Here is a 25,776-nt window from a genome sequence, read left to right on the forward strand (position 1 = left end):
AGTTAATTTTCTTGCCCTTGAACTCCAAGTGATATGTATTGGCGCGGCCATTGTGTTGCACCGAACGGTCATAGAGCCATGGCCGGCCCAACAGCAGGTGACAAACCGTCATAGGAACCACATCAAAATCAATGGAATCCTTATACGGTCCAATCTCAAAATCAACTCGCACCATGTGGCTCACCTTCATCTCACCATTATTGCTCAACCACTGAATATAATATGGATGCGGGTGCGGTAGATACTTCAGTTTTAGCTTGGCACATAACTCTTTGCTTGCTAGATTGCGACAACTTCCGCCATCAATAATGACCTTGCAAGCTTTATCAGGACCAACTAGTGCCTTTGTTTGGAACAAATTACAGCGCTGTGTAGATGCACTTGACCGAGGAGGAAGTGGCCGACAGAGTCAAGTTTCAAGATCATCTGCGGGGTTTGCAACTGCAGATCGGTTGGCAGGCCAGATTTCGAAGGTCGCGAGTTGGTGTGCTGATCAGAGTCAGTCAGAATTTCGATTGATCAGATCGGATCTTTTTGGTCATGTCGTGGAGATTGGTAGGTTTGTTCCAGCCGGACAGAAAAGGAAAGTACTGATTTGATCCAAATTTTCTGCGTTACGAAAGGAAAAATAGAAGAGGAGTCCAGAGCAAGCAAGATTTTGCGCTGCATCGGAGGATCGCACGCGCCATGGGCTGCGACTCGTATTTTTGCTGGACACGGTTTGGTTCTTTTGGTTGTGTGGAGTCATGATATGGGCACGGAGGCCTATGTGGAGCCCAATTTCAGGACTCCACCAACCTAGGTGGTACGCCATCAAGGATTCAGGAGTGACACGCTAGGACGACCTACGCCATGTAATAATTAAGTCTAAGGTTGTGTCATTCATTCTATGTTAGGAAATAATGTAGCCAGGTCATGCTGTGGGCCATCTAGGGTTTTAATAGAGTCTGTTTGACTTGGGCCTGTCCAAGTTGAACTAGGTTAGGCCCAATAAGGGGGCCGGCCGGCCAGCTCTCCCTCTCATATAAGGAGATGGCACGGCTAGGGTTTAGGGGAGAACAAGTTTAGTCTAAAAGTTAGGTTATACCTAGTTACGTGTGTTCACGTGTATCATCCCTACGGGGGTACGGCGTTGCCGTTTATCTATATTATCCGCTGCGAAGGTTCTTGTGTTCATCAAGGATTATCTAGCTCTTGGTTTGAGGCGTATCGTTCATCGATCCGTTGCTTGCTGGATTCGTTCCCTCTTCTCCAGGCTGCGTTCATCGCGTTGTTGGGAGGATTCTCTACCCCAGGTTCTCGCTGTGAAAGATCGGGCATCAACTAGGAGGATCCACTGGGTTCCTCCCGTATCATCTGGTATCAGATTTCTGGGTTGCTCACGGCGAGGTGTTGTTGATCGATCTCTTTGATCGGTTTGCTGCGGAGAAGATTAGCTCTAAGATCGGAGGAGTTTGGTTCTCGGTCGAAGGAGGTTGGTTGGAGGAAGTTTGGTGTTGTTTGGTGAAGTTTGGAGGTCATCCATGGCTGTTTCGGAGGTCAAAATCGCGAAAAATCGCGACCAGAATCGGGAAGAAGACGAAATTTCGCGACCAGGAAAAACTTCGTATGAAATCCGGTCAACCGGGCCAGTGACCGGGCTGCCTGGCGTAGAACCCGGTCAACCGAGCGGCAAACCGGGAAGTTCGCAAAAATTCGTCCGGTTGTGTTCCGGTGCGATGTATCCGGTTGGCGACCGGTCAACCGGGCCCGTGACCGGGCAGGCCGGTCTGGAGGCCGGTCTAACCGGGCCCTGGGCCGGGACGGCTCAGAATGCTGCGGCTTTTCCTCCGGCGGTTTCTCCTGTTACTGCGGTTGCTTCTTCAGCAATACTAGCTACTGCTGCTCCTGTTTCTCCGGCGATGCTCCTTGATGCTACTACTGTTGTTGCTTCATTTGGAGACGATGTGCGTGGCATACGGTGTTCACGTGGCACGAAATCCGGTGATGTTTTCAATGATTACCTTGATATCCGCCGTTGGGAGGACGTACCGCATTGTGTGTCAGGACTAAAGTGGTATTTATACCATGACGCGACAATTGAGCAGTACGAAGAATGGGAGAAGTACATGGAATTGGGTTTCCAACGATGTCGTCGCTACAAAGGGAAGTTCACTGGGTATGATGCCTGTCTTCTAGCTCACCGGCGTGTGGATGCCGAGTTGGACATATATTGGTATGATGCAGTTGATAGAGGCGAGTATGCTTATACTTGGGCGGACTTCAAAAAGTTTCTTCGTGGTGGTTTTGGGTTACCATATATGGAGGAACGTAAGCAGTCATCCGGAGTTGGGCATGCATTGAAGGAAGTACACAAGTGCATGGAGAAGGTACAACAGGCAGTGGACAAGTGCATCATTACTAGTAAGAAGATTGTTCCACTACCAACAGTCACTAAGGTCGAGGTGAAATCTTCAGAGGAGAGGAAACCTGGCTCTGATACCAAGAGCACTACTGTGACTGTTGAGGAGGATGTACCATTGAGAGGGCTGAATATGCAACTCAAGAAGGTACAAGGTGATGCTTGCAAGACAGTTGACAAGGTTCAGCGGTGGAGTTTGTTTCAGACTCAGTGCATTATCAAGGGCAAAGCTTGCAAGTTAATGGTTGATGGTGGAAGCTGTACTAATGGCATTAGCAAGGCGATGGTGGCAGCATTGGGGTTGTCTACATGGCGTCTTCCTGAACCTAAACGTCTTGAGTGGTTGAATAGTTGTGGTATGCTAAAGATTACTCACAAGGTGCGTGTGCCATTTACAGTTGATGATTATGTTGATGAGATCGATTGCGATGTGTTGCCATTGGAGGTGTGTGGATTGCTACTTGGGCGTCCTTGGCAGTATGATCGCAATGTGACACATGCTGGGCGAGCAAATACATATTCTTTTATGCATGGTGGCAAACAGCGGACTTTGAAGCCTATGGGTGATGATCATATCAAGTCCGATGTGGAGTTAGTGGTGTGTAAAGAGAAGTTGCACAAGCCTAAAGTGCAGCAAGAGGTGCATGATGTTCCGAGCATTGATGTTGGTGATGTTTCAACCATGCCTGTAGATGACAAGCCAGTTCTTGTTGGTGACAAGCCGGATGAAGCTACACTTATTGTTGATGTGGATGTTGCAGCATGTGCTACAGTTCCAGTTTGTGTTGATGCTAGTATACAGACTGATGATGTTTGTGCTGATGATGTTCTAGTACATATGGCGCAGATGCGCGTGGGAGGCGAGAAGGATAGCGAAGCCATTGCTGATGGTGTTTCAGCCCGGTCACAGGGCCGGTCCAACCGGACCAGGCACCGGGTGAGCCCGGTTCAGACCGGCTTATGCGCTGATGCCGACCGGAGCGTGTTCTGTGAGACGTCGCGACGTCCCGGTCAGGATCCGGTTCCAGACCCGGTCATAACCGGACCGACCGGTCGCATACCCGGTCAACCGGCGTCTCGACCGGCTGTGGCGGAGCGCGTCAGTGGAGATGGTGGGCAGCGGCACTACCGTGCTAGGAGTACTGCAGTCCAGTTTTCCGCGACACCGCGGATGCATCGAGGCAAAGATGGACGTGTGAGACATCTATGTGGCCCAGGAATTACACATCTTGTGCAGGGTCATGTACATCGACACAAGGGTCCATCAAAATCTCGCAAGAAGAAGGAATTGGCGCCGAAGTCCAAGCTCATGTGGAGAAGAAAGGAGGCGCCAAGGGCTGTATCAAGTCGAGAATGCCGCGAGGGAGGATGTGGTGTGGAAGGCAAGCAAGACTTGAGGACGGCGAGGACGTGTCATGTTCATATCACGTCACCTTTTCAAGAAGACCCTCTCGCGTTGGGGACAACGCTTCTTGAAGGGGGGAGGATGATATGGGCACGGAGGCCTATGTGGAGCCCAATTTCAGGACTCCACCAACCTAGGTGGTACGCCATCAAGGATTCAGGAGTGACACGCTAGGACGACCTACGCCATGTAATAATTAAGTCTAAGGTTGTGTCATTCATTCTATGTTAGGAAATAATGTAGCCAGGTCATGCTGTGGGCCATCTAGGGTTTTAATAGAGTCTGTTTGACTTGGGCCTGTCCAAGTTGAACTAGGTTAGGCCCAATAAGGGGGCCGGCCGGCCAGCTCTCCCTCTCATATAAGGAGATGGCACGGCTAGGGTTTAGGGGAGAACAAGTTTAGTCTAAAAGTTAGGTTATACCTAGTTACGTGTGTTCACGTGTATCATCCCTACGGGGGTACGGCGTTGCCGTTTATCTATATTATCCGCTGCGAAGGTTCTTGTGTTCATCAAGGATTATCTAGCTCTTGGTTTGAGGCGTATCGTTCATCGATCCGTTGCTTGCTGGATTCGTTCCCTATTCTCCAGGCTGCGTTCATCGCGTTGTTGGGAGGAATTACTACCCCAGGTTCTCGCTGTGAAAGATCGGGCATCAACTTAGGTGGATCTCCTTGGATCCACCACATCATCGATGATGCGGGAGGAACCCAGTGGATCCTCCTAGTTGATGCCCGATCTTTCACAGCGAGAACCTGGGGTAGAGAATCCTCCCAACAACGCGATGAACGCAGCCTGGAGAAGAGGGAACGAATCCAGCAAGCAACGGATCGATGAACGATACGCCTCAAACCAAGAGCTAGATAATCCTTGATGAACACAAGAACCTTCGCAGCGGATAATAGTATAGATAAACGGCAGCGCCGCACTCCGGAGGGATGATACACGTGAACACACGCAACTAGGTATAACCTAAACTTTAGACTAAACTGGAACCGTCTTAAACCCTAGCCGCCCCACCTCCTTATATGAGAGAGAGGTGGCCGGCCAGCCCCTATTGGGCTGGGCGCCCCACTATGGGCCTCCCTAACTTGGTTGGACAGGCCCAAACCAAGACTGACTCGATTTATTAAAAATCCCTAATTTGTCCATATATGACAATTACATAAACTAATATAATTAAGCTGGTGGAGTCCTGAATCGGGGCTCCACATAGGCCTCCGTGCCCATATCATCCTCCCCCCTTCAAGAAGCGTTGTCCCCAACGCGTGAGGGTCTTCTGGAAAAGGTGACGTGATATGAACATGACACGTCCTCGCCGTCTTCAAGTCTTGCTTGCCTTCCACACCACATCCTCCCTCGCGGCCTTCTTGACTTGATACAGCACTTGGCGCCTCCTTTCTTCTCCACATGAGCTTGGGCTTTGGCGCCAATTCCTTCTTCTTCTGAGGTCTTGATGGAACCCTGTGTCGCTGAACATGACCCTGCATAAGATGTGTAATGCCTGGGCCACATAGATGTCTCACACATCCATCCTTGCCTCGATGCATCCGCGGTGTCGCGGAAAACTGGACTGCAGTACTCCTAGCACGGTAGTGCCGCTGCCCACTGTCTCCACTGACACGCTGCGCCACAGCCGGTCTGGGCGCCGGTTGACCGGTCGGCTGACCGGCCCGGCCGGTCCTGGAGCCGGTCGGCCGGCCCTGGCACCGGGCGGAAACCCCATCAACACTGGTTTCTCGAACCTTCTCGCCTCCCACTCCTCCCACGCGCATCTGCGCCATATGTACTGAAGTATCATCAGCACAAATATCATCAGTCTGTATATTGGCATCAACACAAACTGGAACTGTAGCACATGCTGCAACATCCACATCAACAACAAGTGTAGCTTCATCCGGCTTGTCACCAACAAGAACTGTCTTGTCATCTACAGGCATGGCTGAAACAACACCAACATCAATGGTCGGAACATCATGCACTTCTTGCTGCACTTTAGGCTTGTGCAACTTCTCTTTACGCACCACTAACTCCACATCAGACTTGATATGATCATCACCCATAGGCTTCAAAGTCCGCTGTCTGCCACCATGCATAAAAGAATATGTATTTGCTCGCCCAAAGATGTGTCACATTGCGATCATACTGCCAAGGACGCCCAAGTAGCAATCCACACACCTCCAATGGCAACACATCGCAATCGATCTCATCAACATAATCATCAACTGTAAATGGCACACGCACCTTATGAGTAATCTTTAGCATACCACAGCTATTCAACCACTCAAGACGTTTAGGTTCAGGAAGACGCCATGTAGACAACCCCAATGCTGCCACCATCGCCTTGCTAATGCCATTAGTACAGCTACCACCATCAATCATCAACTTGCAAGCCTTGCCCTTGATAATACACTGAGTCTGAAACAAACTCCACCGCTGAACCTTGTCAACTGTCTTGCAAGCATCATCTTGTACCTTCTTGAGTTGCATATTCAGCCCGCTCAATGGTACATCATCCTCAACAGTCACAGTAGTGCTCTTGGTATCAGAGCCAGGTTTCATCTCTTCTGAAGATATCACCTTGTCCTCAGTGACTGTTGGTAGTGGGACAACCTCCTGAATAGGAACTATGCACTTGTCCACTTCCTTCATTGTATGCACAACTTTGGACGGCTGCACACTCTCCTCCACATATGGTAATACGAAACCACTACGAAGAAAAATTTTGTAGTCTTCCCAAATTTCAGCAAATTCACCTCTCTCCACCGCATCCTGCCAATCACGTTCCAATGCCTCGTCCACACGCCGGATAGCAAGATAGAATGCATAAGAACTATTGAACTTCTTTTTGTATGTGCGACATCGAGCAAAACCCAACTCCATGTTCCTCTCCCAATCTTCATACTCCTGAACTGTCGCAAGAGGGTGTAGATACCAACGAAGACTGGATGGCGGACGTTGTTCTCCCTTCAAGCAATCCAGATAGTCATTGAAAACTTTACTAGATTTCATGTCACGCGAACACCGTATGCCAAGCTTATCGTCAGAAGACAATGCAAGAACAGCGATAGCATCAGCTAACCCTTTTGTAGACGGAACAACATCAGCAACATGAGCCCGCATCACTGGAGAATCCACCGCAGCAACAGGAGAAACCGCCGGAGGAAAAACCGCAGTAGCCTGAGCCCGTCCGGCCCAGGGCCCGGTTGGACCGGCCTCCAGACCGGCCTGCCCGGTCACGGGCCCGGTTGACCGGTCGCCAACCGGATACATCGCACCGGAACACAACCGGACGAATTTTTGCGAACTTCCCGGTTTGCCGCCCGGTCGACCGGGTTCTATGCCAGGCAGCCCGGTCACTGGCCCGGTTGACCGGATTTCATACGAAGTTTTTCCTGGTCGCGAAATTTCATCTTCTTCCCGATTCTGGTCGCGATTTTTCGCGATTTTGACCTCCGAAACAGCCATGGATGACCTCCAAACTGCACCAAACTATGCCAAACTTCCTCCAACCAACCTCCTTCGACCGAGAGCCAAACTCCTCCGATCTTAGAGCTAATCTTCTCCGCAGCAAACCGATCAAAGAGATCGATCAACAAAACCTCGCCGTGAGCAACCCAGAAATCTGATACCAGATGATGCGGGAGGAACCCAGTGGATCCTCCTAGTTGATGCCCGATCTTTCACAGCGAGAACCTGGGGTAGAGAATCCTCCCAACAACGCGATGAACGCAGCCTGGAGAAGAGGGAACGAATCCAGCAAGCAACGGATCGATGAACGATACGCCTCAAACCAAGAGCTAGATAATCCTTGATGAACACAAGAACCTTCGCAGCGGATAATAGTATAGATAAACGGCAGCGCCGTACCCCCGGAGGGATGATACACGTGAACACACGCAACTAGGTATAACCTAAACTTTAGACTAAACTGGAACCGTCTTAAACCCTAGCCGCCCCACCTCCTTATATGAGAGAGAGGTGGCCGGCCAGCCCCTATTGGGCTGGGCGCCCCACTATGGGCCTCCCTAACTTGGTTGGACAGGCCCAAACCAAGACTGACTCGATTTATTAAAAATCCCTAATTTGTCCATATATGACAATTACATAAACTAATATAATTAAGCTGGTGGAGTCCTGAATCGGGGCTCCACATAGGCCTCCGTGCCCATATCATCCTCCCCCCCTTCAAGAAGCGTTGTCCCCAACGCGTGAGGGTCTTCTGGAAAAGGTGACGTGATATGAACATGACACGTCCTCGCCGTCTTCAAGTCTTGCTTGCCTTCCACACCACATCCTCCCTCGCGGCCTTCTTGACTTGATACAGCACTTGGCGCCTCCTTTCTTCTCCACATGAGCTTGGGCTTTGGCGCCAATTCCTTCTTCTTCTGAGGTCTTGATGGAACCCTGTGTCGCTGAACATGACCCTGCATAAGATGTGTAATGCCTGGGCCACATAGATGTCTCACACATCCATCCTTGCCTCGATGCATCCGCGGTGTCGCGGAAAACTGGACTGCAGTACTCCTAGCACGGTAGTGCCGCTGCCCACTGTCTCCACTGACACGCTGCGCCACAGCCGGTCTGGGCGCCGGTTGACCGGTCGGCTGACCGGCCCGGCCGGTCCTGGAGCCGGTCGGCCGGCCCTGGCACCGGGCGGAAACCCCATCAACACTGGTTTCTCGAACCTTCTCGCCTCCCACTCCTCCCACGCGCATCTGCGCCATATGTACTGAAGTATCATCAGCACAAATATCATCAGTCTGTATACTGGCATCAACACAAACTGGAACTGTAGCACATGCTGCAACATCCACATCAACAACAAGTGTAGCTTCATCCGGCTTGTCACCAACAAGAACTGTCTTGTCATCTACAGGCATGGCTGAAACAACACCAACATCAATGGTCGGAACATCATGCACTTCTTGCTGCACTTTAGGCTTGTGCAACTTCTCTTTACGCACCACTAACTCCACATCAGACTTGATATGATCATCACCCATAGGCTTCAAAGTCCGCTGTCTGCCACCATGCATAAAAGAATATGTATTTGCTCGCCCAGCATGTGTCACATTGCGATCATACTGCCAAGGACGCCCAAGTAGCAATCCACACACCTCCAATGGCAACACATCGCAATCGATCTCATCAACATAATCATCAACTGTAAATGGCACACGCACCTTATGAGTAATCTTTAGCATACCACAGCTATTCAACCACTCAAGACGTTTAGGTTCAGGAAGACGCCATGTAGACAACCCCAATGCTGCCACCATCGCCTTGCTAATGCCATTAGTACAGCTACCACCATCAATCATCAACTTGCAAGCCTTGCCCTTGATAATACACTGAGTCTGAAACAAACTCCACCGCTGAACCTTGTCAACTGTCTTGCAAGCATCATCTTGTACCTTCTTGAGTTGCATATTCAGCCCGCTCAATGGTACATCATCCTCAACAGTCACAGTAGTGCTCTTGGTATCAGAGCCAGGTTTCATCTCTTCTGAAGATATCACCTTGTCCTCAGTGACTGTTGGTAGTGGGACAACCTCCTGAATAGGAACTATGCACTTGTCCACTTCCTTCATTGTATGCACAACTTTGGACGGCTGCACACTCTCCTCCACATATGGTAATACGAAACCACTACGAAGAAAAATTTTGTAGTCTTCCCAAATTTCAGCAAATTCACCTCTCTCCACCGCATCCTGCCAATCACGTTCCAATGCCTCGTCCACACGCCGGATAGCAAGATAGAATGCATAAGAACTATTGAACTTCTTTTTGTATGTGCGACATCGAGCAAAACCCAACTCCATGTTCCTCTCCCAATCTTCATACTCCTGAACTGTCGCAAGAGGGTGTAGATACCAACGAAGACTGGATGGCGGACGTTGTTCTCCCTTCAAGCAATCCAGATAGTCATTGAAAACTTTACTAGATTTCATGTCACGCGAACACCGTATGCCAAGCTTATCGTCAGAAGACAATGCAAGAACAGCGATAGCATCAGCTAACCCTTTTGTAGACGGAACAACATCAGCAACATGAGCCCGCATCACTGGAGAATCCACCGCAGCAACAGGAGAAACCGCCGGAGGAAAAACCGCAGTAGCCTGAGCCCGTCCGGCCCAGGGCCCGGTTGGACCGGCCTCCAGACCGGCCTGCCCGGTCACGGGCCCGGTTGACCGGTCGCCAACCGGATACATCGCACCGGAACACAACCGGACGAATTTTTGCGAACTTCCCGGTTTGCCGCCCGGTCGACCGGGTTCTATGCCAGGCAGCCCGGTCACTGGCCCGGTTGACCGGATTTCATACGAAGTTTTTCCTGGTCGCGAAATTTCATCTTCTTCCCGATTCTGGTCGCGATTTTTCGCGATTTTGACCTCCGAAACAGCCATGGATGACCTCCAAACTGCACCAAACTATGCCAAACTTCCTCCAACCAACCTCCTTCGACCGAGAGCCAAACTCCTCCGATCTTAGAGCTAATCTTCTCCGCAGCAAACCGATCAAAGAGATCGATCAACAAAACCTCGCCGTGAGCAACCCAGAAATCTGATACCAGATGATGCGGGAGGAACCCAGTGGATCCTCCTAGTTGATGCCCGATCTTTCACAGCGAGAACCTGGGGTAGAGAATCCTCCCAACAACGCGATGAACGCAGCCTGGAGAAGAGGGAACGAATCCAGCAAGCAACGGATCGATGAACGATACGCCTCAAACCAAGAGCTAGATAATCCTTGATGAACACAAGAACCTTCGCAGCGGATAATAGTATAGATAAACGGCAGCGCCGTACCCCCGGAGGGATGATACACGTGAACACACGCAACTAGGTATAACCTAAACTTTAGACTAAACTGGAACCGTCTTAAACCCTAGCCGCCCCACCTCCTTATATGAGAGAGAGGTGGCCGGCCAGCCCCTATTGGGCTGGGCGCCCCACTATGGGCCTCCCTAACTTGGTTGGACAGGCCCAAACCAAGACTGACTCGATTTATTAAAAATCCCTAATTTGTCCATATATGACAATTACATAAACTAATATAATTAAGCTGGTGGAGTCCTGAATCGGGGCTCCACATAGGCCTCCGTGCCCATATCATCCTCCCCCCCTTCAAGAAGCGTTGTCCCCAACGCGTGAGGGTCTTCTGGAAAAGGTGACGTGATATGAACATGACACGTCCTCGCCGTCTTCAAGTCTTGCTTGCCTTCCACACCACATCCTCCCTCGCGGCCTTCTCGACTTGATACAGCACTTGGCGCCTCCTTTCTTCTCCACATGAACTTGGACTTCGGCGCCAATTCCTTCTTCTTGCGAGGTTTTGATGGACCCTTGTGTCGCTGCACATGACCCTGCACAAGATGTGTAATTCCTGGGCCACATAGATGTCTCACACGTCCATCCTTGCCTCGATGCATCCGCGGTGTCGCGGAAAACTGGACAGTACTCCTAGCACGGTAGTGCCGCTGCCCACCATCTCCACTGACGCGCTCGCCTCCCACTCCTCCCACGCGCATCTGCGCCATATGTACTGACACACCATCAGCACAAACATCATCAGTCTGTATACTAGCATCAACACAAACTGGAACTGTAGCACATGCTGCAACATCCACATCAACAATAAGTGTAGCTTCATCCGGCTTGTCACCAACAAGAACTGGCTTGTCATCTACAGGCATGGCTGAAACATCACCAACATCAATGCTCGGAACATCATGCACCTCTAGCTGCACTTTAGGCTTGTGCAACTTCTTCTTACGCACTACTAACTCCACATCGGACTTGATATGATCATCACCCATAGGCTTCAAAGTCCGCTGTTTGCCACCATGCATAAAAGAATATGTATTTGCTCGCCCAGCATGTGTCACATTGCGATCAAACTGCCAAGGACGCCCAAGTAGCAATCCGCACACCTCCAATGGCAACACATCGCAATCGATCTCATCAACATAATCATCAACTGTAAATGGCACACGCACCTTATGAGTAATCTTCAGCATACCACAGCTATTCAACCACTCAAGACGTTTAGGTTCAGGAAGACGCCATGTAGACAACCCCAATGCTGCCACCATCGCCTTGCTAATGCCATTAGTACAGCTTCCACCATCAACCATCAACTTGCAAGCCTTGCCCTTGATATAGCACTGAGTCTGAAACAAACTCCACCGCTGACCCTTGTCAACTGTCTTGCAAACATCACCTTGTACCCTCTTGAGTTGCATATTCAGCCCGCTCAATGGTACATCCACCTCAACAGTCACATTAGTGCTCTTGGTATCAGAGCCAGGTTTCCTCTCCTCAATGACTGTCGATATGGGAACAACCTCCTCCACGGTAGTGTTAGAGCACACCACCGTTTTAGTCAAGCTCGCAAACTTAAAGCTATGTCGTAGAAACTGCTTGAAATCTGCCCAACTAGACTGTAGACCAATGATACCCTGAACTATGAGAGCATTACGGTACCAACTAGCCACAACATCATCAACACGCCTGTATGCAATAGCAAATTCCGTCTGGCCACCAAACGAACCATCAAACTCCTTGCATCTCGCAAACCCACCTTCAATGTGTGATTCCCAAAGCTGAAATTCTGTCGGTGTCGCAGAACTAGCCAACCGCCATTTGATTTGCGATGCGTCAAACTTGATACCTATTCGCATACCGAGGTAGTCATGATATACATCGTCACTCCTATGTGCTTCAACACCAATCATTGGAGTAACATCATCAACAGCATGAACCAACATCACCGGAGAAACCACCGGAACCACAGGAGAAACCGCCGGAGAAACAACCGCAGCAGTCTGAGCCAACCCGGCACAGGGCCCGGTTAGACCGGCCTCCAGACCGGCCTGCCCGGTCACGGGCCCGGTTGACCGGTCGCCAACCGGATGCATCGCACCGGAACACAACCGGACGATTTTTTGCGAACTTCCCGGTTTGCCGCCCGGTTGACCGGGTTCTACGCCAGGCAGCCCGGTCACTGGCCCGGTTGACCGGATTTCATACGAAGTTTTTCCTGGTTGCGAAATTTCGTCTTCTTCCCGATTCTGGTCGCGATTTTTCGCGATTTTGACCTCCGAAACAGCCATGGATGAGCTCCAAACTGCACCAAACAATGCCAAACTTCCTCCAACCAACCTCCTTCGACCGAGAGCCAAACTCCTCCGATCTTAGAGCTAATCTTCTCCGATGCAAACCGATCAAAGAGATCGATCAACAACACCTCGCCGTGAGCAACCCAGAAAGCTGATACCACATGATGCGGGAGGAACCCAGTGGATCCTCCTAGTTGATGCCCGATCTTTCACAGCGGTCAACCGGGCCAGTGACCGGGCTGCCTGGCATAGAACCCGGTCAACCGGGCCAGTGACCGGGCGGCCTGGCATAGAACCCGGTCAACCGGGCGGCAAACCGGAAAGTTCGCAAAAATCCGGTTTTTGCCCGGTACGATAAATCCCATCCGGTTGGCGCCCGGTCAACCGGGCCAGGGACCGGGCGGGCCGGTCCGGAGGCCGGTCTAACCGGGTGCTGGACCGGCCTGGACGTCGTCTTCTCCTCTCGCGCCTTCCTCCCGCTCCTCCCTCGCGCGACCATGAGATATCTTCATGTCCAGCTCCATGTCCAGCTTCACGTCCATCTTGACGTCCGTCTTCATGTCCAGCTGCTTCTCTACTCCTCGTGCAATGCTCGTCTCCTCTTGATACCTGATGATACATAAGTAATAGGATTTAGGTAGTATAAAATTCTCATCAATCAAAGTATCGTTTAGGAACAAGTTCACCTGTTGTTTAATTAGCTTCGCACGAGCTCTTGTAATTGGACCAATCCGAACTTCATCGGACTTGAGCTTCACAGCAGGTTCATCTTCATTCATCATGACGGAGGTAGTGGTGTAGTAGGGATGTCCTCATCATCTCCCCCCCCCTTCAAAAGGCGTCGACCCCGACGCTCCAAGGTCTTCTCCGTCATATGGTGTCAAATCAGCAACATTGAAAGAATTACTGACACCAAACTCATCAACTGGAAGATCTATCGAGTATGCATTATCATTGATCTTGGCAAGCACTTTGTAAGGACCAGCACCACGAGGCTTCAACTTAGACTTCCGTAGCTTCGGGAACCTATCCTTGCGAAAATGTACCCAGACCATATCACCAGGCTTGAACAACATCTCTTTGCGCTTCTTGTTCATCCTTGCAGCATTGCTCTTGCCTTTCTTTTCTATCAACTCTTTAGTCTTCACATGGATCTTACGCACAAAATCTGCCCTCTTGGATGCCTCCATATTAACTCTCTCATGTATGGGCAAAGGCAACAAGTCAAGTGGAGTAATGGGTTTGAAACCATACACCACCTCAAAAGGACACAGCTCCGTGGTAGAGTGTACCGCCCTGTTGTAAGCAAACTCCACATGCGGCAAACACTCTTCCCACTCCTTCAGGTTCTTCTTGATCATGGATCTCAACAGTTGTGACAAGGTTCGATTCACCACTTCAGTTTGACCATCAGTTTGGGGATGACAAGTAGTACTGAACAATAGCTTTGTCCCCAGCTTTCCCCAAAGTGTCTTCCAGAAGTAGCTCATGAACTTCACATCACGATCAGAAACAATAGTCTTCGGAACTCCATGTAGTCGAACAATCTCCCTGAAAAACAGGTTAGCAATATGCGACGCATCGTCGCTTTTGTGGCAGGCAATAAAGTGTGACATTTTAGAAAATCTGTCTACTACCACAAATATAGAATCATGGCCTCTCTTAGTACGCGGCAAACCCAACACAAAATCCATACTAATATCCTCCCAAGGTGTAGTAGGTGCCGGTAACGGAGTATACAAACCGTGAGGCTTCAGCTTGGACTTGGACTTGTTGCAAGTAATGCACCTCTTCACATACCTGTCCACGTCCCGCCTCATCTTTGGCCAATAGAAGTGATCAGCGAGCATGAGTAGCGTCTTCTCACGCCCAAAGTGACCCATCAAACCTCCAGCATGTGATTCCTGCAATAAGAGCAAACGCACAGACGATTCTGGAACACATAGTTTGTTAGCTCTAAACAAGAACCCATCGTGTATGTGATATTTTTCCCATGCTTTACCAATAACACATAAGCGGTATGGTTCAGCAAAATCATGATCAGTCGCATATAAATCACATAACACATCTAATCCAGGAATTTTAACATCAAGATGGGTTAATAGCATAGTCTTCCTAGATAGAGCATCAGCAACAATATTATCTTTTCCCTTTTTATGCTTAATAATGTACGGAAAAGACTCAATGATCTCAACCCACTTAGCAAGACGCCTATGCAAAGTAGATTGGGCTTTCAGATATTTCAAAGCTTCATGATCAGAATGTATGATAAATTCTTTTGGCCACAAATAATGTTGCCAAACCTCAAGAACTCTAATTAAAGCATACAATTCTTTATCATAGTGTGTCAGTTTTTGTTACTCCGAGTCCACATAGCGTACAGTGTGCTTGTTCCCAACCATAGACACAGCCTATCGATATACGTGACTAGGAACTTCCCCAGAAGAGACTAGTTTTACCGCTCGACAGGCTGCTCATTAGGGTTTTGGTGCTTTGCATATCTTGTTGGCCGTGTTATCAAGGAGTTGAGTCATAAAATCAAAAAAAAAAAACAAAAAGAGGAGAAAATTGAAAAGAAGCAAAAAGAGCTACATAGCTGCGTGTGTTTTACAAAAGAAAAATCCAAAAAGAAAAGTGTTGTGCTAGTTGAATCAAGTGAAGGCCTAAGTTTACTTTCCTGCACCCGTAGTTGAGCAATCTTGTGCCTGTCCCGTTGAGCTTTGCTAGCGTCTCTCGTGTGCATTGCAACCTTTCCCACATATAGTTGCATTGCCCCATTATATCGCCTTGTGTGAGTATCATTTGGTTGTCTACGGTCAGCGCTAGAGCTTGTTATTGGTGCAAATAGGTAGCCCACCTACAGCCCCACATATATCCTGCTTTGTCGTGTGATTTGTTCTTATACCCTTGATATTCGCTTCGCTACATCCGTGCACTAGTCCGTCAATCCAAGTTGGTAAGCAATACTAATTCACTTTGGAGCGGTAAGATTTACCTTTCTTATCAGTTTTGAGTGAGTTGTGAGAGTACCACCAAAGATTTTTGTTTAGTGCACTAACCTACTAATCATGTCTTCTACCGAGAATGTTGATGTGATGCAGAAAAAGGACGCCGCTACACCAGTTACTTGGCGTGAATTTGAGGCACTTCGTGATCACATGCAACGTGAAATACGAGTTGCTAGCGATGTGTTGGACAAGGATATTCAAGGTGTTCACTTGAAGGTCGATGAGGCTACTACAGCGGTTAATACCGTTCAAACATCCGTGACGACTCTTCAAGCATCCATACAAACGTTGACTAACGCCGTTGCTGAGATACGTACTATGGTGCAACCACAACAACCACCGCATGATGACGATGGCAGTGTGCAAGGCGACAATGCTGAAGCTGCTCATGCTCAAGGGCGTGGTATGGGTCGTGGTATTGGCCGTGGTGTTGGTGATTTCCGTGGTCGTGGTTTTGTCCCCGTCGGAGCCCAACGTGTTCCTCAACAACAAGACGATGGTTTGGGTAAGCCCAAGTTCTCAATTCCCAGATTTGAAGGAGGTACTGATGTTGAAGAATATCTTACATGGGAGCTGAAGATTGAGAGATTATGGCGTTTACATCATGACTATACTGAAGATAGGAAGATCAAGCTTGCTTCCTCTGAATTTGATGGCTATGCATTGCGTTGGTGGGATGGACTTGTGAGTGCTCGAGAAGAAGATGGTGAGCTGCCTATTATCACATGGCGTGCTATGAAGGCGGCAATGAGAGCTCGTTTTGTGCCTACCAATTACTTGCGTTCCGTCTTTGACAAGTTGACCCAATTGAAACAAGGTGTGTTGACGGTTGATGCTTACTACATGGAGATGGAGATGCTTATGCAGCGTGCCCGTGTCCGTGAGTCTCTTGAGATGACACTACAGCGATTTCTGAATGGTCTCAGATTTAACATCAAGGGCATTGTGCGTCATCACAGCTACGCTACTATGAATGAGCTACTACATCATGCAAGAGAAGCTGAGTCACAGTTGGCTGAAGAACTGCAAATGAAGGGCCGTGCTACAGGCGCTGGGCGCTACACACCCCGCGCGCCGCCCTCCATGGCGCCATCTTCGCGCCCTGCAGATGTTCCTACTTCGTCTAGCAAGCCGGTCTCTAGTGTCACCAACACAAAGAAGCCCGCTCCTGCCGCAAGTGGAACTAGTTCTAACATGTCGACAGCGCGCAACCGTGATATGGTTTGTCATACATGTGGTGGCAAGGGTCACTTCAAGAAGGATTGTCCTAATCGTAAAGTTATGATAATTAATGAGGACAATGAGTATGAAACTGGAGATGATGTTGATCCAAATGTTCCAGATGAGGATGATTCTGATAGTGATGGTTTTGATGCTTATCCTTCTGAAGCTCAAACTATTGTTGTCTCGCAGCGTGTTCTTAATGTGCAGTCAAGTGCATCTACACAGCGCTGTAATTTGTTCCAAACAAAGGCACTAGTTGGTCCTGATAAAGCTTGCAAGGTCATTATTGATGGCGGAAGTTGTCGCAATCTAGCAAGCAAAGAGTTATGTGCCAAGCTGAAACTAAAGTATCTACCGCACCCGCATCCATATTATATTCAGTGGTTGAGCAATAATGGTGAGATGAAGGTGAGCCACATGGTGCGAGTTGATTTTGAGATTGGACCGTATAAGGATTCCATTGATTTTGATGTGGTTCCTATGACGGTTTGTCACCTGCTGTTGGGCCGGCCATGGCTCTATGACGGTCAACCGGGCCAGGGACCGGGCTGGTCGGTCTGGAGGCTGGTCTAACCAGGCCCTGGGCCGGGTTGGCTCAGACTGCTGGGGTTTTTCCTCCGGCGGTTTCTCCTGTTGCTGCGGTGGATTCTCCGGTGATGCGGGCTCATGCTGTTGATGTTGTTGCTCCAATGTCTTGTGAGGCACATAGGAGTGACGATGTGTATCATGACTACCTCGGTATGATGATAGGTACCAAGTTTGACGCATCGCAAATCAAATGGAGGTTGTCTAGTTCTGCGACACCGACTGAATTTCAACTTTGGGAATCACACATTGAAGGTGGATTTGCGAGATGCAAGGAGTTTGATGGTTCGTTTGGTGGCCAGACGGAATTTGCTATTGCATACATGCGTGTTGATGATGTTGTGGCTAGTTGGTACCATAATGCTCTCATCGTTCAGGGTATCGTTGGTCTACGGTCTAGCTGGGCAGATTTCAAGCGGTTTCTGCGTGATAATTTTAAGTGTGCACGTTTGAGTAAGCCGGTGGTGTGCTCTAACACTACCGTGGAGGAGGTTGTTCCAGTATCGACAGTCATTAAGGAGAGGAAACCTGGCTCTGATACCAAGAGCACTACTGTGACTGTTGAAGAGGATGTACCATTGAGCGGGCTGAATATGCAACTCAAGGGGGTACAAGGTGATGCTTGCAAGACAGTTGACAAGGGTCAGCGGTGGAGTTTGTTTCAGACTCAGTGCATTATCAAGGGCAAGGCTTGCAAGTTGATGGTTGATGGTGGAAGTTGTACTAATGGCATTAGCAAGGCGATGGTGGCAGCATTGGGGTTGTCTACATGGCGTCTTCCTGAACCTAAGCGTCTTGAGTGGTTGAATAGTTGTGGTATGCTGAAGATTACTCATAAGGTGCGTGTGCCATTTACAGTTGATGATTATGTTGATGAGATCGAGTGCGATGTGTTGCCATTGGAGGTGTGTGGATTGCTACTTGGGCGTCCTTGGCAGTATGATCGCAATGTGACACATGCTGGGCGAGCAAATACATATTCTTTTATGCATGGTGCCAAACAGCGGACTTTGAAGCCTATGGGTGATGATCATATCAAGTCCGATGTGGAGTTAGTAGTGCGTAAGAAGAAGTTGCACAAGCCTAAAGTGCAGCTAGAGGTGCATGATGTTCCGAGCATTGATGTTGGTGATGTTTCAGCCATGCCTGTAGATGACAAGCCAGTTCTTGTTGGTGACAAGCCGGATGAAGCTACACTTATTGTTGATGTGGATGTTGCAGCATGTGCTACAGTTCCAGTTTGTGTTGATGCTAGTATACAGACTGATGATGTTTGTGCTGATGGTGTGTCAGTACATATGGCGCAGATGCCCGTGGGAGGAGTGGGAGGCGAGCGCGTCAGTGGAGACAGTGGGCAGCGGCACTACCGTGCTAGGAGTACTGTCCAGTTTTCCGCGACACCGCGGATGCATCGAGGCAAGGATGGACGTGTGAGACATCTATGTGGCCCAGGAATTACACATCTTGTGCAGGGTCATGTGCAGCGACACAAGGGTCCATCAAAACCTCGCAAGAAGAAGGAATTAGCGCCGAAGTCCAAGCTCATGTGGAGAAGAAAGGAGGCGCCAAGTGCTGTATCAAGTCGAGAAGGCCGCGAGGGAGGATGTGGTGTGGAAGGCAAGAACAAGTTTAGTCTAAAGTTTAGGGTTTCCCTATCGCGTGTGTTCACGTGTATCATCCCTCCGGGGGTACGGCGCTGCCGTTTATCTATATTATCCGCTGCGAAGGTTCTTGTGTTCATCAAGGATTGTCTAGCTCTTGGTTTGAGGCGTATCGTTCATCGATCCGTTGCTTGCTGGATTCGTTCCCTCTTCTCCAGGCTGCGTTCATCGCGTTGTTGGGAGGATTCTCTACCCCAGGTTCTCGCTGTGAAAGATCGGGCATCAACTAGGAGGATCCACTGGGTTCCTCCCGTATCAATACGTCTCCAACGTATCGATAATTTCTTATGTTCCATGCTTGTTTTATGACAATACCTACATGTTTTGTTCACACTTTATGTCATTATTATGCATTTTCTGGAACTAACCTATTGACGAGATGCCGAAGTGCCAGTTCCTGTTTTCTGCTGTTTTTGGTTTCAGAAATCCTAGTAAGGAAATATTCTCGGAATTGGACGAAATCAACGCCCAGAGTCTTAAAATTGGACGAAGCTTCCAGAACACCCGAGAGCCACGATACGGAAAACCTTCCAGAGACGCCGACGCCGCCAATCCCATCACGGGGGATTCAGGAGATCGCCTCCGGCACCCTGCCGGAGAGGGGAATTATCTCCCGGAGGACTCTTCACCGCCATGGTCGCCTCTGGAGTGATAAGTGAGTAGTTCACCCCTGGACTATGGGTCCATAGCAGTAGCTAGATGGTCGTCTTCTCCTAATTATGCTTCATTGTCGGGTCTTGTGAGCTGCCTAACATGATCAAGATCATCTATCTGTAATGCTACATGTTGTGTTTGTTGGGATCCGATGGATAGAGAATACTATGTTATGTTGATTATCAATCTATTATCTATGTGTTGTTTATGATCTTGCATGCTCTCCGTTGTTAGTAGAGGCTCGGGCCAAGTTTTTGCTAGTAACCCCAAGAGGGAGTATTTATGCTCGATAGTGGGTTCATGCCTCCATTAAATCTGGGACAGTGACAGAAAGTTCTAAGGTTGTGGATGTGCTGTTGCCACTAGGGATAAAACATCGATGCTATGTCTAAGGATGTAGTTGTTGATTACATTACGCACCATACTTAATGCAATTGTCTGTTGTTTGCAACTTAATACTGGAAGGGGTTCGAATGATAACCTGAAGGTGGACTTTTTAGGCATAGATGCATGCTGGATAGCGGTCTATGTACTTTGTCGTAATGCCCAATTAAATCTCACTATACTCATCATATCATGTATGTGCATGGTCATGCCCTCTCTATTTGTCAATTGCCCACCTGTAATTTGTTCACCCAACATGCTTATTCTTATCGGAGAGACACCACTAGTGAACTGTGGACCCCGGTCCATTCTTTACATCGAATACAATCTACTGCAATACTTGTTCTACTGTTTTCTGCAAACAATCATCATCCACACTATACATCTAATCCTTTGTTACAGCAAGCCGGTGAGATTGACAACCTCACTGTTACGTTGGGGCAAAGTACTTTGGTTGTGTTGTGCAGGTTCCACGTTGGCGCCGGAATCCCTGGTGTTGCACCGCACTACACTTCGCCGCCATCAACCTTCAACGTGCTTCTTGGCTCCTACTGGTTCGATAACCTTGGTTTCTTACTGAGGAAAAACTTGCCGCTGTACGCATCACACCTTCCTCTCGGGGTTCCCAACGGTTGCGTGCTGTACGCGTATCAAGATGCAGTCGGAACTTCCGCCCCCAAGGACCGGAACTTCCGCCCAGGACGGCCGGAACTTCCGCCCCATCGAACCTCAGCCAGATCTCAGCACACTTTGGCTTGTAACTTACCCCTTCGGACCCTTATCTATTAGGCACTTACCCCCACCTTCATGAGGGAGAGATTATGTTTAGATGAATTGGCTTATGCCTCTATTATCCCTTAGTGGATTTGGGAAACCCCCACCTTAGATTACCCATCTATTGTATCCCTCCTTATCCGGATCTTTTTCCATTCTAGTCATTCTATCAATTGAGAATCTCTTGCTTTGCAACTCTATTCTTAGTTGGTCTTTTGCTCTTTGGGAATTCCATTTGGATTTGTCGATCTTTTGCAAGAGATTCTACATTTGGTTTTTCTCTCGCAATTCTATCGGTTGGTGGTTCGGGCCAACGAGGATAACCGATTTGTGTTGTGTGCGTGTGTTTGTATCGAGTTCTTCGCGTTCATCCACTTCCCCGCGAATCCCCCTCCGCAATCACACTCACCCGGGTCAATCCGTGAAGATCGGGCACACCCTAGGGCTTAGCCCGCATCATATGGTATCAGAGCAAAGGTTGCCACGGATTTGACCCTTCGATTCCACCAATTTCGCCCAAAAAAATTCCCCAAATATTTTCCCCAAAAAATAGCTCGAATTTGGATATCAGGATTTGTTGCGTTGTTTGTGGTTTTGGTCCACAGATCTGTTGTCTTTGGTGTTGATCTATCATCCCTCCAAATTTCACCGGCTAATTCCACCGTTTACCCCTATAATCCGACGATTTTCTTTCCGCCCGCGTTCGTGCTGTTCGTCGTGCAGATTCAGATCTGAAATTCTCTGGTATTTCCGGAACTTCCGCCCCTCACGACCGGAACTTCTGCCCCGAGAGACCGGAACTTCTGCCCCGAGAGACCGGAACTTCCGCCAACCGGAACTTCCGCCCAAGTTCCGGCCTAGTTCCGAAATTGCGCCAAAACGCCCCGGGATGGTTTTGTAACGAAATCGACCATTTTCGGAACTAGACCGGAAGTTGGCCGGAACTTCCGCCCCGACCGGAACTTCCGCCCCTCAGGACCGGAACTTCCTCCCCGAGCGAACGGAACTTCCGCCAGCACGACTTTCAGCACTAAAACTGGCAGATTCAGCATGTAACTTAACCAACTTTCCGGAGCCCGTTTGACCTCAAATTTCGACCAGTTTGACCATCCATCTTGACTCCAACTTTGACAACTTTGACCGCTCATTTTGACCAAACTTTCTGGGCATTGACTTTTGTGTTCGGTTTTCGATTTGGAGTGCATTGGTTGTCCATTACGCTTCTGCGCCTACACCAACACCGCGACGACACCTTTGGCACCTCGGATTCCGGCGCAACTTCGACATCGTCATCGACACCACCTCGATCATCGCAAGTTTGTGTGCTTGACACCACCTAACATCAATAGGTATAACTTGCCCCACCCCTTGTAACCCCGTTTCTTTCTTTGTGTACCTATCCCATTGAAAGTGGCTTTCCGATTGTTGCGAAGCATTGCACAAGTGTCACGACCGTGAGAGGGTGTGTGTGTGCGTTCTGTTGAGCAAAGCTCCGTAGCAAGCTCGGTGAGAAAGATACACAAAAGAAGAAAAAGTGTGACATAGAGAAACATAAAGCTTCTAAGCATAGAAAAAAAGTGAAAAAAAGAAAAAGAAATAGAAAAAGAGTGTGTGTCCATCGATACAAAAGAGTGCAAAGCTTGTAAGCACTAAGAGAGAAAAGAGAAGAGTGGCATTTGTGCAAATCTTATTGCTTCTCTCATATGCAACCGAGCTACGGTGTCTCTTGTGTTGGCGCGACACCGAGCTTATAGTCTTCGTTAGGACCATTTTGTTACTTGCTCACTTGTGACGCCCCAGAACCGGTACCATGAGGATCCCAGCGAACCCGCCGAAATCCGCACGATATCGATTTTAGGAGACGCACCACCAAGCGTCTCGTACACGCCGAAGCATGCACGCGATGCGGGTGGAATCAATCACGAGCGGTAGCATTACAACAGGATTACAATAGAGCCCACAAGATACATATATATTACAACAACGACTCCAACGAGTCAAGATACAAATAGATACATACAAAGATCCAAATCATACAAAAGATCAAATACGTCCGAGTACGGACAAGATACAAATTGGACTAAGAGTCCTGAAGATAACCAGTGGCGTCCATAACCCTGCCCAGGCCAAGCCGGAAGGGTAACCTTGCTAGCGTCATCTTCATCGAACATATCTTCATACCTGCCCGGTTATATCCCGTAGAAGCAGCAATAAGTACGGGTTCGTACTTAACAAGACTTCAAGACGTATAAGCATTCATCAACCAGTCATCCTTTGTACTTGAGGCACGCAGGGGACTTAGAGGACGCAAGAGGAACGTCGTAGGCAATATGGTGGGGTTAAGCGGCAGCGCGCAAGCACTAAAAACCTATAGAGACACTCTACAATAGTCGTCTATCAGAGAAGGTGAGAGAGCGCATAAACTAACAGTTCTATACTCTGCAAACATAACACAGCCGATGCGTTCCCCCTCGCAAGGAAGTACTTACAAAGGCACTCACACGGTTGTCAAGTTTTAACCAGTTATTATTTAAGTTGTGCTAACTTACTACGCAAGTTATTAGTATGGAAACAACAGGTATAAGTTGTCTATGATCGAGTCATACAGCTCCAAGTCGTCCATAACCGCGGACGCGGCTTATCGATAAGATTTTACCCTGCAGGGGTGCCCAAATGTGCCCACACGCACGATCAACCCAACCTAGCAAGGGAAGGATATCACGACTCGCACTCTCCTTCACGACAACAATGTCCAAGAAGCCACCTAACCAAGTTGAACCCGAATCGAAGTCCGGCCGAATCTCCGAAGCGGACCTAGCTATTGCGAGGACGGCTTCAGAGGGTCAAAACACACACTGGGGCGAATGACCCGCTAAAGCATGCGATAAACGCACGTACCGCTACCTATACGTGCATACCAGAAACAAGGGATACAAGGCACCCAGGGGCTTCCCAAAATAAATAAGTAACAAGCTGGCATGCACGCAATAACCAAAGGAAAACATATGAACTAGTTGTGGCCACTGGACAAAGCTGTAGATTCCGGCAGTGGTCGAGGGGAGACCCAGAAGCATACCCACGCGTGGTTAGAGCGCTCAGTCTCGGAACAGATAACAAGAACTCGGGGTCCTAAGATATTTAGGAAACACAAGTGAGCCGTCACAAAACGATCAGCTGACCCACCGATGCCTCCGCTAACAACTATTAACAAGTAACCATGATACCCTCAACAGATATAACCATAAACCATGTGTCATGATTCCTCAACAGATAACCCGATAAGATAGCGATAATGGTAACGAGATATTAAAGCACTAGCATGCACTACGACTCGCAAGGCAGACCCGATAACCAAACAATAGCTGTAGGAGGTGATGGTGGCAATATAGGCTGCTTGAGGTAACAAGTGGAAGGGACACGTGACAAGAACGCAACTCAAGGATAGCATGAGGGAGAAGGCAAAATAAAATAGGTGAGCGACTTCTGCAGGGCCAGAAGTATAGGGGAAAATGCTTGCCTGTTAAAGCTTGCCGAGGGACATCCGGAGAACTTGTCGTATCTCACCACACCACTTCGTGATCCTATCCGGGAAGAAGCAAATGCTGGAACACACAACGTATGCAAGACTTACTACTACGGATAAAGAAGATCCAGCATGATGAAGATGATATGCATGGCATGGCAGATATGATGCGATGCACTTATCCAATTTAAGCGGGATCGGAACCCCGAACAAACAAATTATGTCGGAGTTGCATTTTCTACCGGCAAATTTAAGTGTTGGTTAGCATGTCATGACATGGCAGGGTGATCTACTTCAAAGTTAAACGGAGCAGGGAAACCTTAGTCGGATATCCAAAATACTCCGCATATATGTGAGGAGAATATGCAAAACTACCACGATGCGTCATGATGCAAGATGCTAACAGATGTATGGATGTCATATTCATGTTCCTTATGTTTTTCTGATCAATTTTCATATATAAATTATTGTGTTTTGATTTACGGTTTAAAAGATATGAATTATGCAAGATTTGAACACATTCTGCAATTTTCCAGAAAACAGAAAAAGAGCTGAGATCTGGACCATAAACAGAAAGAAGAGTGAGATTAAATAGCCCTGACGCGATTTGAACCCAGGTCTCACTTGAACACAATCAAGGAACAAACCATTGGGCTGCTGCATCTCTGGTAGCTTCAAACGGGTTGCGCAGCCTTTTAACCCAGGCCGACGTGGAAGCTCAGGGAAGAAACAACCATGGCCAGGCTTGCAGACGAGCACGGGGACGACGTTCTGGGGCGAACCGGGATGAGCAAGATGGCGTCGGTGATGCACATGGACGCAGCTGACCAGCAACAGGCGGCGCGAGGACCGGGGAAGCACCGGGGCATCACCGGCGATGCGGTCCTGCCGGGAAACGATGATGGTCAACGATGTTGTATCGAACCAGAGCAAGACGAAGGAAAAGAAGATGCCATGGTGAACAAGTACATCACCAGGAAGCCGTGCAAGGGGTCGGTGAGGCCGGAGGTGCACCGTAGCGGCCGGAATTGAAG

General features: G+C 48.8%; 1 long non-coding RNA gene across 1 annotated transcript; it reads right to left on the bottom strand.

Annotated features, from left to right (window-relative positions):
• Positions 1 to 23,170: 23,170 nt before the first annotated feature.
• Positions 23,171 to 25,293, bottom strand: LOC139834300 (uncharacterized). Its single transcript, XR_011750074.1, has 2 exons — positions 24,737 to 25,293; positions 23,171 to 23,400 (listed from the first exon to the last, which is right to left on the bottom strand). It is a non-coding gene; the product is annotated as an uncharacterized lncRNA (long non-coding RNA).
• Positions 25,294 to 25,776: the final 483 nt, after the last annotated feature.

Source organism: Lolium perenne, unplaced genomic scaffold, assembly GCF_019359855.2.
Source record: "Lolium perenne isolate Kyuss_39 unplaced genomic scaffold, Kyuss_2.0 unplaced25, whole genome shotgun sequence".
Taxonomy (NCBI): Eukaryota; Viridiplantae; Streptophyta; class Magnoliopsida; order Poales; family Poaceae; genus Lolium; species Lolium perenne.